The following is a 13,206-nucleotide window of genomic DNA, read 5'->3' as shown; positions in this document are numbered from 1 at the left end:
ATGGCGCTACAGTGAGGCGGAGAGACACAGAGGAGACGAATTGTTGAATAAAGTCGTTATTTTTGTTTTCTTTGCATACAAAAAGTATTGTTGTTGCTTCATAACATTACGGTTCTGACGATCTCTTTTATACTTTTCTGGACCTTGACAGTGTTACTTATTTGGCAGTCTATGGGACAGTCACAAGCCTCCCGGTTTTCATCCAAAATATTTTAAATTGTGTTCTGAAGACGAGCGAAGCGTTTACATGTTAAGAACGAAATGGGGTTAAGTGATTAATGACAAAATTTTTATTTTGGGGTGGAGTATCCCTTTAATGGGGAAAGTCAACATGAAACGTCATCTGCAGCCCATTTTACTTACTTAATCTGACATATTTAAGATTATACAGCAAGAAAAAATGCTGGGCAGGTTTTTATACTTTGAAAATTTAATTGGCTTGTGAAATGTGGTTTTAGTGTGTCAAGTGGGTGAAGGGAATGGGTTAAAAAAGTGACACCAAGGTTTGAGACCAAGCATGTTAATACATTCTTATCAAAGATTACAAAGACAGACTTTTTTTTAGGAATAAAATATAGTGATGAATCATGTCCAATGAGTGCTTTTAGAAAATAAACAGTTTCATGTTGACTTTAAACATCATAAAGTGTGTTAAAACAGAGCTGTCTTATTGGCAGCTGAAAACATAATCAAACTCGACTAAATATTTATTAAATGAACATGCAAAGGGTGTGGAATATATAAAATTTTCTGGCGATGTGCACCTGAATCTGTAGATTTCAGCCGAGTTGTGCTCATTTTAGTGATGAAACTCTCAGAGCCCCCAGCACAACCCCAGTCTGCCACTCAACAGTTGTTTTGTGTTTTTGACCCGTCTCTCTCTCTCTCTCTCTCTCTCTCTCTCTCTCTCTCTCTCTCTCTCTCTCTCTCTCTCTCTCTCTCAGTAGATGAGGGGTCAAGTGTTTTGTTGGAGGTTTTGAGGACCTCTCATTTTGTGTGTGTCCGTCTGCATGTGTGTGTACATCAATCAGTGTGTGTGTGTGTGTGTGGGTGGGTGGGTGTATGTGGGGAGTGGAAGGGGGATTAGGTTCTTGTTCAGTCTTTTGTCCTTCACTATCATTAATTTTCTCTCTTTCCTAACCAACTCTATTCCGTTCCATTTCTTCCCCTCTGAATTGAATAGAGAAAGCAGAACTGGGAAGTTTGGGGGGACTGAGAATTCCCCTTCCTCCATTCATACATAATCAAGCTGTTCATTACCCCGCTGACAACAGCTTTAACCAGTACAGTACTGGAAGAAACAAAGTTTGCATGTCCATAGTATTCTGAAAGCAGTTCTTTGCAGATTACTAACAACTTGTCCATTACTGAATACAAATTACATTATGAAAATTGTAGTTAATAACATTTTCTATTACATTAGACATTTAAAGTAATGTACTCTAATCTGACTACTCTGATTACTTTTAGATTACTTTTGACCTTTTTACTTTGACCTATTTTACTTTTAACTTGTTTACCATATCGAACTAAAAATATAAAGAAAAAGAAAATATGTTCCATTATTTGTTATCAACAACATGCAGTGTAATACGCTTAACATGATCAGGGTTTCCCAAACTTGGTATTGTGAAGGAACTGCAGGGTGTCTGAAAGTTGATGAAAAGCTGATAAGTAAATCCTAAAATGTTCAATAAAAATCAGCTTTTAATTTTAAAATAAAAACAATCAGAATACAACAGTTTAAAGATTAAATATTTAGTTTGTTTATGCTATGTGGCTTCTCAATTTTCCATATAATTATAAGACACAATTCCACAAAACTGGAGTTTCCAAACTTATAAAAACAATAGGCTTTTTCAGAAAGTAACATTTAAAAGATAAAATACTTGGAAAAAAGGACAATCAATGAATTGTAATTAATTCATGACTAATTTGCTGCCGTTTTGTGAATATTCAGTTATCATGTAATTAATAAAAAGTAACTGTAGTCTGATTGAGTATTTTAAAATGTAAAATCATTTGATTACAAGTTAGACTGATTATGTAATCCATATTACATGTTATAAATTCTATCTAGTGTGTGTAAGCATTGGTGCATTATGTGGAGAATGCAGTTGGCTGGATGTACTTTGAGATATGTGTGTGCACTTGGGTTGAGAGTATCATGTTAAGTCTCCCTAAGTGAGTATATGTGGAGTGTATGTTCATATGATAACTTCCCTGTAGGGCAAGTGTCCATTAATCACTCGGATGCTCATCTGTTCCTAATGCTTCATTAGCTCTCTTTCCTCTGTCTCTCACTCTCTCTGTGTCTGTCTTTCTCTAACCCTCTCATTCCACTTTTTCACTTCACTTGAGAGTCCCACACTCAGTCAGGATCCCTGTATTTACTGCTTCATGTGAATGTAGGTTAGGAACATAACACGTCATGCTTACTTGCTTAAAGCTTACAGCTCATGAAAGTCAAAAATACAGTATCTCAAAATATTAGAATATTTACATTTGAGTTTCATTAAATGACCATCCCTACAGTATAAATTCCGAGTATCTCTTGTTCTTTGAAACCACAATAATGGCGAAGACTGCTGACTTGGCAATGGTCCAGAAGACGATCATTGACACCCTCCACAAAGAGGGTCATTACTAAAAGGGCTGGCTGTTCACAGAGTGCTGTATCAAAGCATATTAAATGAAAAGTTGACTGGAATGAAGAAATTGCATTGGAAAAGGTGCACAAGCAACAGGGATAACTGCAAGCTTGAGAATACTGTCAAGAAAAGCTGATTCAAACACTTGGGAGAGCTTCACAAGGAGTGGACTGAAGCTGGAGTCAGTGCACCAAGAGTCACCACGCTCAGATGTCTTCAGGAAAAGTAACAGTTTCTGAAACAGAAACAACGTCAGAAGCATCTTACCTGGGCTAAGGAGAAGAAGAACTGGACTGTTGCTCAGTACTCCAAAGTCCTCTTTTCAGATGAAAGTAAATTTTGCATTTTGAAATCAAGGTCTGGTAGAAGACTGGAGAGGCACAGAATCCAAGCTGCTTGAAATCCAGTGTGAATTTCTGGAGTCAGTGATGATTTGGGGTGTCGTGACGTCTGCTGGTGTTTGTCCATTGTGTTTTATCAAGTCCAAAGTCAATGTAGCCGTCTACCAGGAGATTTTGGAGCACTTTATGCTTCCATCAGTTGACAAGCTTTATGGAGATGCTGATTTCCTTTTCCAGCAGGACTTAACACCATCAAACACCACCAAAACCACTTCCAAAAGGTTTGCTGACCATGATATTACTGTGCTTGTTTGGCCAGCCAACATGCCTGACCTGAACCTCATATGGAATCTATGGGATATTTCCAAGAGAAAGATGAGAAACAGTCAATCCAACAACACAAACAAGCTGAGGGCCACTATTAAAGAAACCTGGGCTTCAATAGTGCCTCAGCAGTGCTACAGGCTGATCGCTTCCATGCCACACCTCACTGATGCTGGAGTTTGTGCTAAAGAAGCCCCGACCAAGTATTGAGTGCATAAATGAACATACTTTAAAGAACTTGAACTTTTCTGTTTTGCAAATCCTTTTTTTTTTTATTGATCTTAGAAAATATTCAAATATTTTGGCTTCACTTTCATGAGCTGTAAGCTATAATAATCAAAAAAAAAAAAAAACTTTTGAAATGTTTTACTTTACATGAAATGAATTTAGAATATATGAAAGTTTCACTTTTTGAAATGTTACAAAAAAAATAAATTTTAAGATATTCAGATTTTTTGAGAAGCACCTATTTATTTATTTATTTATTTATTTGACTTTTTTCTGTTTTAATGTATTATAAATGTCATTTATTCTTGTGATTGCAAAGCTGGATTTTTAGCAAGTGTCACAGTGTCACATGATTATTCACAAATCATTCTAATATGTTAATTTGATTTCAATTACTATTGGTGCTTAATTATTAATGATGTTACTTATTATTATTATTAATGTTGAAAACAGTCATGCTTCTTAATATTTTTCTGGAAACCATGCAACTTTTACCAGACTCAGAAGTTCAACAATAAAAACGAAAAGAAAGTATTAATTAAAAAAAAAACCTAAACTTTTTAGTACTGTAAATATTTTTTTGAAACCTTGTCCCACATCCAGACTTTTTAAGATTTTTACATTATAAAATATGAAAAAGAAACATTATAAAAACAATAATTATTTTTAAACCAAAAATAAAAAGATATAGGGTAAAATAAATATAAAAATCATTTTGGTGTAAGTGTGAAATTAATATAAATTATTTTGTAAGAATTTAATTCAAATTAAGTGTAAAACTGTTCAACAAATTTTGAAGTTGGCTATTAAGGAGACAACAGTGTCAATGAAGACGTGTTGAGTGAAGAAAACAAAGACAAATCAAGGTGGTCATATAATAGCTTTATTATTTTAAACTGTAATGTTGTCAAATGAAAAAAAGTGTGAAAGTATTATTTAATTGTGTGTGTTTATGCTCAGTTATGTCATTACCATCAGCATAATTTCCATCACATTTGTTCATTCATAAAAAAAGTTAATAAAATGTAAAAAATGTCTGAATTCTCCTGTGATGCATGTATATACTGTATACTAATAGACATTGTTATTAAAGTACATTCAAATAAAAGTCCAGAGGGCCAAATTTGAAAGAAACGCCAAAACACCCTGTTGTTTTTCAGTCCATGTCCTCCTCACAAAGATTTGATTGGATCCCAGTGTTTGCTTCGCATGAAACTTTCAGTGTGATGTCATACAGCACAACAGACCCTTTGTGATGCTCTTTATCTGCACATTTGTGGTGACGGCATGTGTTTACTGCAGTCTTTCATATGTTAAAGCATTAACAGGTCATGTGGACATGTGATGAGTCAGTGTTTAGAGTAAGTCATGCGTTTATGTCCTAGCATGCCTTGAGATAAACGTATATCCCAGAAAAATCCACTAAACAGACGAAGAGTTTGACTTGATTGGAGGGGTTTTACTCTTGTCTTAGTGGACAACATACTCTTTACACACAGCGTTTACCTGCATGTGTGTGTGTGTGTATGTGTTAGTCACATTACCCTGTAAAGCCTGACATATAAAATAGTAGTAAAAAAACAAAAATACAACGATTTATTGACCCTTTAGACAAATAATAATAATAATAATAAAAAGTTTCCATTTGTGTTTTATATTATATTTATTCTTTTGATTTGCTCTTAGAATATGATATTGGAGAATATGGAGTTAATACTAAAGAAAAAGGCTCCTGAGTTTTATTCAGGGGCCCACAGAGAGGAAAAAATATGGAGTTTGGTGCAGTTAATAATATTTATTTGGCAAAACAGTAAGTAATGTAATTTTTAACAACAGTATAACAGACTTCTTACATTAAAGATGTCAATATCTCTCAGTATTTTTGTTTGTAAAAATTATGTATGGATAATCACATAAACCTAAGTTGATTCAGTCTAGAAAGTGTTCATCTTGAAATATAAAAACTATTCTTATGTTTACTTTATAAAAACCAATAAAGATTCTACAGCAAAATAACATGTGTGCCATGACCTGAAGTGGGATGTTTTTACACTTAAACTAAAAACTCTTTTACTTGCTAATAAAGTATAAACTATCAGTCAGATGACAGGTTTTTCAGCAAAGTTTTGATCATGTCAATAATTTAGAGGCCTTACATGATACAGTAGGCGTTATAGGATTAAAGCAGCCGCTGAGGGTCAGTCTTAAAAACAAGGCACAGTCTTTCCATTTCCCACACACATTGTAGTGGACAGATGAAGAAAACAAAAAGGTAGAAGAAAGACAAGGGAAAAGAGAGGGAGTGAACATGAGGAGGGATTAAATGTGAGTGAGGATGGGGGTGGTGGAGGAGCAAGGGGCCATAGACAAGTGAGAGAGGGAGGAGGGTAGCAGGAGAAGGGGGCGGTGCTGTAGCGGCAAACAGCAGGGAAAGAGAGGAGAGGACAGGACAGAGAGGAAGGGGGTTTCTACCAGAGAAAAGAGAGCAAACTTTGGCATGAGGAGGAGGAGCAGAAAGAATGAGCGTGTGAGAGAGAAGGAAAGAGAAAGAGAAAGAAGGAGTGTGTGTCAGACTGAGAGAGGAGTACAGTGAGCAGACTGGGATTGTACCTCCAGGACAGACTGGGGAGACGCGAGGAGGCAGCCATGCAGAGCATTATGGGTATGTCAGCAGCACGACTCTATTTATTACACCCTGCGAATGCACGAGAGTTCAGATTACCACTGCAGAGCTTTGAAGTGATGTGAAATGAATGATTAACTTTCTCAAAGCTGATATCACTGGGGTGAGAAGAAGCTCTTTGAAGTTTAGTAGCACTGTTAGTGCTTTCTGTTGAGGAGAGATCTGTGGGAGAACGATCGCAGGGCACAAAGTTAATGATAATGTGTTATTTTAATGATGAAGCAAGTTGGTGACTACTCAGAGGATTTTTATTGTTCTGTCAGAGAACAATATGTCTCAAAAGACATAACAGAGATCTCATTTATGCTTCATTTAAGTATAAACTTAAATCATTTGATCTTGGAAGAAGTTGATGAGAAATGTTTGAGTTTATATTGAGATCTCTGACTTTTGGTATGTTGTCAAATCTGAGCATAGTTTGGAACTTTGAGATCTTTTCTGGAACTCAGGAGGAGACACATGTGAGATTACTTGGCCTTTGTCCACAGAAGAGACATATAAGATGCATGAAGCTTAAACAAAAACGTCTTCAGTCGCTCTCCTGTTAATGTAGTTGTTGTCTAGGGGACACACTGTAAGTGTGATACCTTTTGTGGTTTTTGTTTCCTACACTCTTAAAAATAAAGGTTTGTTCCTGGCATCTATGGTTCCATGTAGATTTGTGTAACCTTTCCATTTCACAAAAGTTCTTTATAGTAGAAAAAGGTTCTTTAGATTTTTTTTTAAATTGGTTTACTTTAGGAAATGTTCACTGATAGTTCTTTGGAGAACCAAAAATAGTTATTTTATGACATCACTGTAAAAACCTCCTTTGGAACCTTTATTTTTAAGAGTGTGTAGGAATTTATATCTGTTGTAAAGAGTGTTTGTAGAGCTCTTAGGTTTTTGTAGCTGGTTTGTTTGTGTGTGTGAGCAGGGCCTTGTGAATGGATTGATTTACAGGACTTGATTTTTTTTTGGGAGTACACTCTTAAACATAAAGGTTCTTTATTAGCATCTACAGCTCCATGAAGAGCCATCAATGAAACCTTTCCATTGCACAGAATGTTCTTTATAGAGGAAAAAGTTTCTTTAGATTATTAAAATGTTCCTGACACAAGAAACGTGAGCAAAATGGTTCTTTTAAGAACAGTTCACTGTAAATGGTCCTTCTATGAAATTATAGTGAAAACCCCCTTTTGGAACCGTTACTTTAATAGTGAATATGAAGCTAAAAGTTGGCGTTTGAACAACTGGCTTGGATTGGAACGTCCGACGTCCAGCAAACACTCCAATCACTCATCGCCCAGTGCTTACACAAAGCTTCTTCAAACTAGTCAAACACCACTAAGCTTCTTGCCCAGCATGCGGCCTGATCTATTGACATTTCGTTCTCGAAAGGGATGAAGTTTAGATTGAAATGCCCCCAAGTATACTGAGATTCCCATTTTTGTTTAAAGTGGATGTGACTCAGCTCATGGCACATTCTCATACAGTAAAAGCCTGAAATAGAGCGGCCCGTTACTGCGTGTCAGCAGCGTCCAGACTCTGCTCCAGATGAGATCACCTCAGGGGGTGGAAAGGTGCTTGCGTCAGTGAGTCGGAAAATAATAGATGAGTTAAATCACTCTCATATGTTACAGGGCTCTGAAATACAGCCTTAGTAAATGCGGTCAGCTCACTGTCTCTTCACTGACTGGCTGTGTCTCACTTTGTCTCACAGGTTTAGGTTCTCCAAAACACCTCGTTCCATCTCCTCTCCTTGCTTTACTGTTTCCATTTATGAGATGCTTTTATGTGCCAAGTATTTATGTAAGGCTGTAGCTTCCTGCAGACGTATATACAGAGGGAGAGCTCATTAACGTCGACTCAGTCTCAGCTGACTGCACTGAATCACAACTTTCCATGCCACTCTTTTCCTCTCCGTCTGAGCTCGGCTGGAATCTGTTGGGACAGTGTCTGTACGTCCACATCCTCTTGCGGCTGGTCCCGCTGCGTGTTTGCAACTTTTCATGACCAGCTCCAAGGTTGTCTTTTTTTCTATTTGTGGTTCCTGCTTGGTTCACCATCTCTGCACATTTAAGATGAATTACATATTCATGCTGGCATAGTTTGTCTGAGGCCACGTTGGTTATGTAAGTGCTGGTGTGGAATTAATTTACCGGTATGTGCACTGTGTCACTTTTCTGTCAGACTGCAGTGCATTTCTGCGCTGTGATTTCAGTTTGATCATGAGACTGATAATTATGGCTTGTCAGGAACACTGCAAGGCTATTTATTTGTCTCTTTCTGCTGATGCTTGGTTCAGAAAGCTTCGAGAGGAGGCAGAGAAGCCATTTTAAGAAGATCAATGGCCACAGCCAGTAAAGAAATACTTAGGACTCTGAGAGGCTGCACATAAAAATTATCTGCGGTCTATTAAGAGAGACCAGAGTACCAATCATTTCCTCATGAGACAGAAGCAAAACACATCTTTCTGTCTCTAACATTGCTCATTTTAATTTACAGTGTAAAAAACAGTAACAAACAAACCATTAAACCCTATTGAATTGAATTTACTTGATTTACCAAAATCTTGCTTTTTACATTAAAATGGATAATAAGAGAATCAGAGTTCATCGAGGTCTGTTCATAAAACATGAGCAATATTTATGTACAGACGGTGCAGGGTCATACACACAAAGACAAAACACCATCTAGGTAACACACTACACCAAAATAATGCAATAAACATTAACTAAATAATGAAATGTAACACAAAACACCCTAATGTATACTGTTAAAAAAATAATGATACAAAACTATTTAAATAAAGCATAATCATGTGATGTCACACAGGGGCCTTAGTTTTTCCCTGTAAATGCAGTAAAAGTTTTTCTTTCTGACAGTAAAATTCCATATATGATGTTAAATCATTTACATTTTTTTTCAATTTAATTAGTTAAGTTTTTTCCTTTAATAAATAAATAAATAATATTATTATTATATTAATTTAAAATTAAAAATACAGTATATGTTTTGTTTTCCACATTCTAGTTAAAAAGTTCAATGGTATTACCACAGATTTTTTTGACAGTGATTTATCTGATAGTACCATGTAAAGAATATGACACTAAACCGTTTTATACTAAACATTTTATTTTGAGCCTTTGTAAAATACAGTCAGGCTACATTATGTACTGTGATTTATTCAGCTAAGTCTGGATAAGTATTTGAGATTATCTTTTCTTTTTTATATCAAAACCTTTTGAATTTGAAGAAACATTGGCTAATAGTAATTTTTGCTGGGCAGTCCTTATATGCTCTTCAGTAACCCATCTGTCTGTCCTCTCCCCCATTCATAACTGAGAGTTTGGATTTGAGATTTTTTTTCAGACCATACTCAGTACATTTTAAATACTTTATCACTTTATTACCATCCTATCAGTGGCATCTCTTCAAAATGGCCACTCTCACAGTAATAACAGTGCGGTGGAGCCACAGCTCCTCTCCGTTCTGCTGTTATTCCAAGTGTCTGTTTCTGACCACTGGATTCAACTGAATAATCATTAGTGGTTGGAAATTCCTACCGTGGCAGAGAGCAGCTGACTCAGAAGCAGCTGGCTCCTGGATATTACATGGCCATTCCAACGCTGGACGCTTTTCTACTGCTTGCAAATGCCCAGAATTGCAATTTCAAACTGACCAAATATTGTCGACCACAGAGTGATAGACCGACTAGTCTCGCATAGCCAGACTTTCAGGATAGCATCTGATCGGTTTTGAGCACTTAGACAGGAAGATGCTTTTTGACCATCATATAAAGCAACCAGTCACAGTTCATATTGTTTTTATAATCATTTTTTTTTTTTGTAAGTCCAGTGAATAGTTTTTCCTTATAAACCCTCATTAAACTGTTTCTCAATCCAGTATGCAGCAGTTTTAACCTAAATAAGTTATCTTTACTATAAAAATGTCTTTAATGAAGTTTACCAAAAAGAAATCTAAATTGGGTGCAATCGTCAAATCAAGCGGTCTTTACTCAAAATCGTTAGCTTATAAGTTATTTTAAATTAAACATACACAAATATATAATAAACAACAAATATAACATTTATGTTAGCAGCAAATATAACATTGCTACTTAAAATCATTTATTAATGTGACTAATGTATTTTATAGTAATTAAATATGCTGTTATACTGTATTTGGTACTCTAAATAGCTATTTATGAACTTCCAAAACTTGCATATTCACGCCACCATTTTGTGTGAACTTGGTGTAAAAATGAAGGTGATTTTGACTAAAAAATGACTTTGTTTAGATCACACAGCTCCTGGGATGCTTGCACTCAATGTACTCTATAGCAGTGAGGCCAAGGGAGGTTGTTCCCGCTGGCAGATGCTCAGTAATGGGCACCACGGCTGGCGTCTGGGCCTGTGCCAGCGGACTCAGCGCTGCACACTGGGTGAAACAAAATGTCTGCGGTTGATTGGCAGGTAGTGTCAGTCCAGATGGCAGCAGCTCCTGTGTGGTATTGTGCGAATAACGTCGCCCGCTGCATCTCATTCTGGAGTTTGAGTCAGCCGGCTCTTTTCTGAAAGGATCACTGGATGGGATGCCCAGGGAGGCTCAGACAGTGAGACAGGAGAGATTGTCTTCGGGAGGTTTGTGAGGCGGCTCAGGCCCCTGTTCAAGGGGGCCTTTAATAGAGCCCATATGCTTTGAGATGCTAAAGAGCTGACCAGCCCCCTGTCTTCCCTAAACTTTGAGTTGAGTTTCCCTCTCTCACTCATTCTTTTATGGGTTCCTCTACTTCACTCTGTTGCGATTCTGCCTGCGATTGATTTATGCATGTTCACTAACACTCCACCTGCTCAGGTTTGAATTAACCTTTCTCTTATGCTCTATCGTTCTTTTTCCTCTCTTCTCTGTGGAGTTCTCCCGCTGTTTTTGTTGCAAACTCCGGCTTCCTCCCCCTCTCGCTCTCTTTCACCCAAGGCAGTGCACATGTAGGCCTCAAGTGTCATGGCAACAGCCCCATACAGAGCCAAAAGCCTGCAACAGCAACAGGTTGGCAGTGAAACTAACAGGGCCAATAATGCTTGTTCTACAGGCAGTGTTTCCCTGCCGATTTTAATTCGATCCAGCGTTTCAACAAAGAAACACAATTAATTGAATTGAGGTGGAGAGCTACAGGGATTTACCGTGAAAAATGAGTCGCTTCACATGGAGAGTTTAACAGCAGCCATGTGGTCTCTGGGAAACGCTGTTGTAGTGTTGTTGTATGAAACATTTGAAATTTGAGTGAATTACAAACTTTGAAACTTAATTCTCGTCCCATTATATAAAAAAAACACAGAAAAATAGATAATGGATTGTTTTAATTGATTTAATTACTTTTTTGCTATTCCCTCTACGAAAATAAAAGTTTGTGTTTGGGAAGTTTACAAATAACTTGTGCAGGGACCGTTTTATTAATTTTTATCAAGATTTTATTATAAATTTGGTATAAATGTATAACAACTTTTTTTTTTACTATAATTTTGCTTCTTAATTTACTTTAGTTCTGCAGTATGACAAAATAATTTTTATATTAACATTTCCACATAGTCTTATGATTTATATGAAAAAACTATATATATATATTAGTTTTAATCAGGATACCTTGATAAACAGATCAAAATCAAAGATTTTTACGTTGTTACACAAGATTTCTATTTCAAATTAATACATTTTGATCTTTCTATTCATCTGAAAATCCTGAAAAAGTATCACACGTCCCACAAAAATAAAAAGCAGCTGAACTGTTTTCAACATTTGGCATTTCATTTATTGCATACCTTTTAAATTCACTTGCAGAAAAAAAAAACAGCAGCAGCAGTATGGTGTTACAACATTTATTTGAAACACGTGTATTTGCTACTCGCCACCTTATCTCCACTCTTTCCTTTCATTCTTTTTATGGCTTTGGAAAACTTGCATCAGATGTTTCTCCACGTCGCTTTGCATAACTCATGCTTCGTTGCAATTTTGTTTAAGGATTTTAATTCTCCGAATCTTTAAAGTCTCTCCACGAGCGATCATACAGGTGCAAATATTTTTGTACCAGCTCAGCTATTCGACACTCCAGTGTATTCATATTGCTAGTAACTTGGTGTTGTTGCTGTTCTAGATGTTATTCTCCTGTCTGACCTCCGTGGAATGAGAAATGAATCGAATGACGTCATATCTGTTATCGTTCTTTGATTTCGTTTGAAGTATATCAGGGCCTTAAAAACTATCAAAATACCTTTACAATCCTTTGCAGTTGTTTGTGATTCTTGCAGAAAGGCTTTCAAAAAACATTTATTATTGCACTCACAAATCAATATTTCGTCCATGAAACATTTTAGTCTGTATTTATTTATTTATTGTCACTTGACTTCCATTTTTTTATATCCATGAGCATGAGAACCATGACACATCCAAATAAGTATTGTAAACTTAGGTTGAGACTTTACCTTAGACATCAAATCAAGGTTAAGACTCTCATCTACCTTATCAATAAATCATACACACACTCCCTGTGATCTCATTCTGCCTTGTTTTCCTGATAGAGAATTTTACACACATAATTAATGACAACACACTTAGTGTTTTTGTAGGTGTGCCAGAAAGAATAATCCTTGTTCCCAGACAGCATGTCTGTGAAAGTGTGATCATTGACTCACTGTCATCATTCAGAATGAAACTCCTGAATGAGAAATGAAGGGATGAAAGAGGAGACTGCATCTATTTATTTCAGTCCATCAGAGCATTTTAGCACACACCGAGGAGGATATTTGAGTCCATGACGACAATGACTCCCTCTCTCTTGCTCCATTGACTCTATTATTGCAAATGCGTCATTCATGACTAAACTCTATTTCTCCAGATTTGGGCGCCGGTGGACTTTTCAGACTGGATAACATCGTAATTCAATTTATCAAGTCTTTAACTGATTAATTTGAGCCAGTCTTGCACATTAGCTAATAAGGAC

General features: G+C 36.4%; 1 protein-coding gene across 3 annotated transcripts in view; it reads left to right on the top strand.

Moving 5' to 3' along the window:
• LOC109100560 (leucine zipper putative tumor suppressor 2 homolog) overlaps window positions 1–13,206 on the top strand; it is a 59,338-nt gene that overhangs the window by 31,171 nt on the left and 14,961 nt on the right. The window contains exon 1 of one of the 3 annotated variants that reach the window (XM_042736554.1): window positions 5,971–6,206. The exons of the other annotated variants lie outside the window; for them this stretch is intronic. The gene's annotated coding sequence lies outside the window, so the exon portion shown is untranslated. Of the gene's footprint in view, window positions 1–5,970; window positions 6,207–13,206 lie in introns of those variants that run through there. 3 annotated transcript variants of the gene reach the window in all.

This window comes from Cyprinus carpio, chromosome B13 (genome assembly GCF_018340385.1).
Source record: "Cyprinus carpio isolate SPL01 chromosome B13, ASM1834038v1, whole genome shotgun sequence".
Taxonomy (NCBI): domain Eukaryota; kingdom Metazoa; phylum Chordata; class Actinopteri; order Cypriniformes; family Cyprinidae; genus Cyprinus; species Cyprinus carpio.
This window is presented reverse-complemented; position numbering and strand designations above follow the sequence as displayed.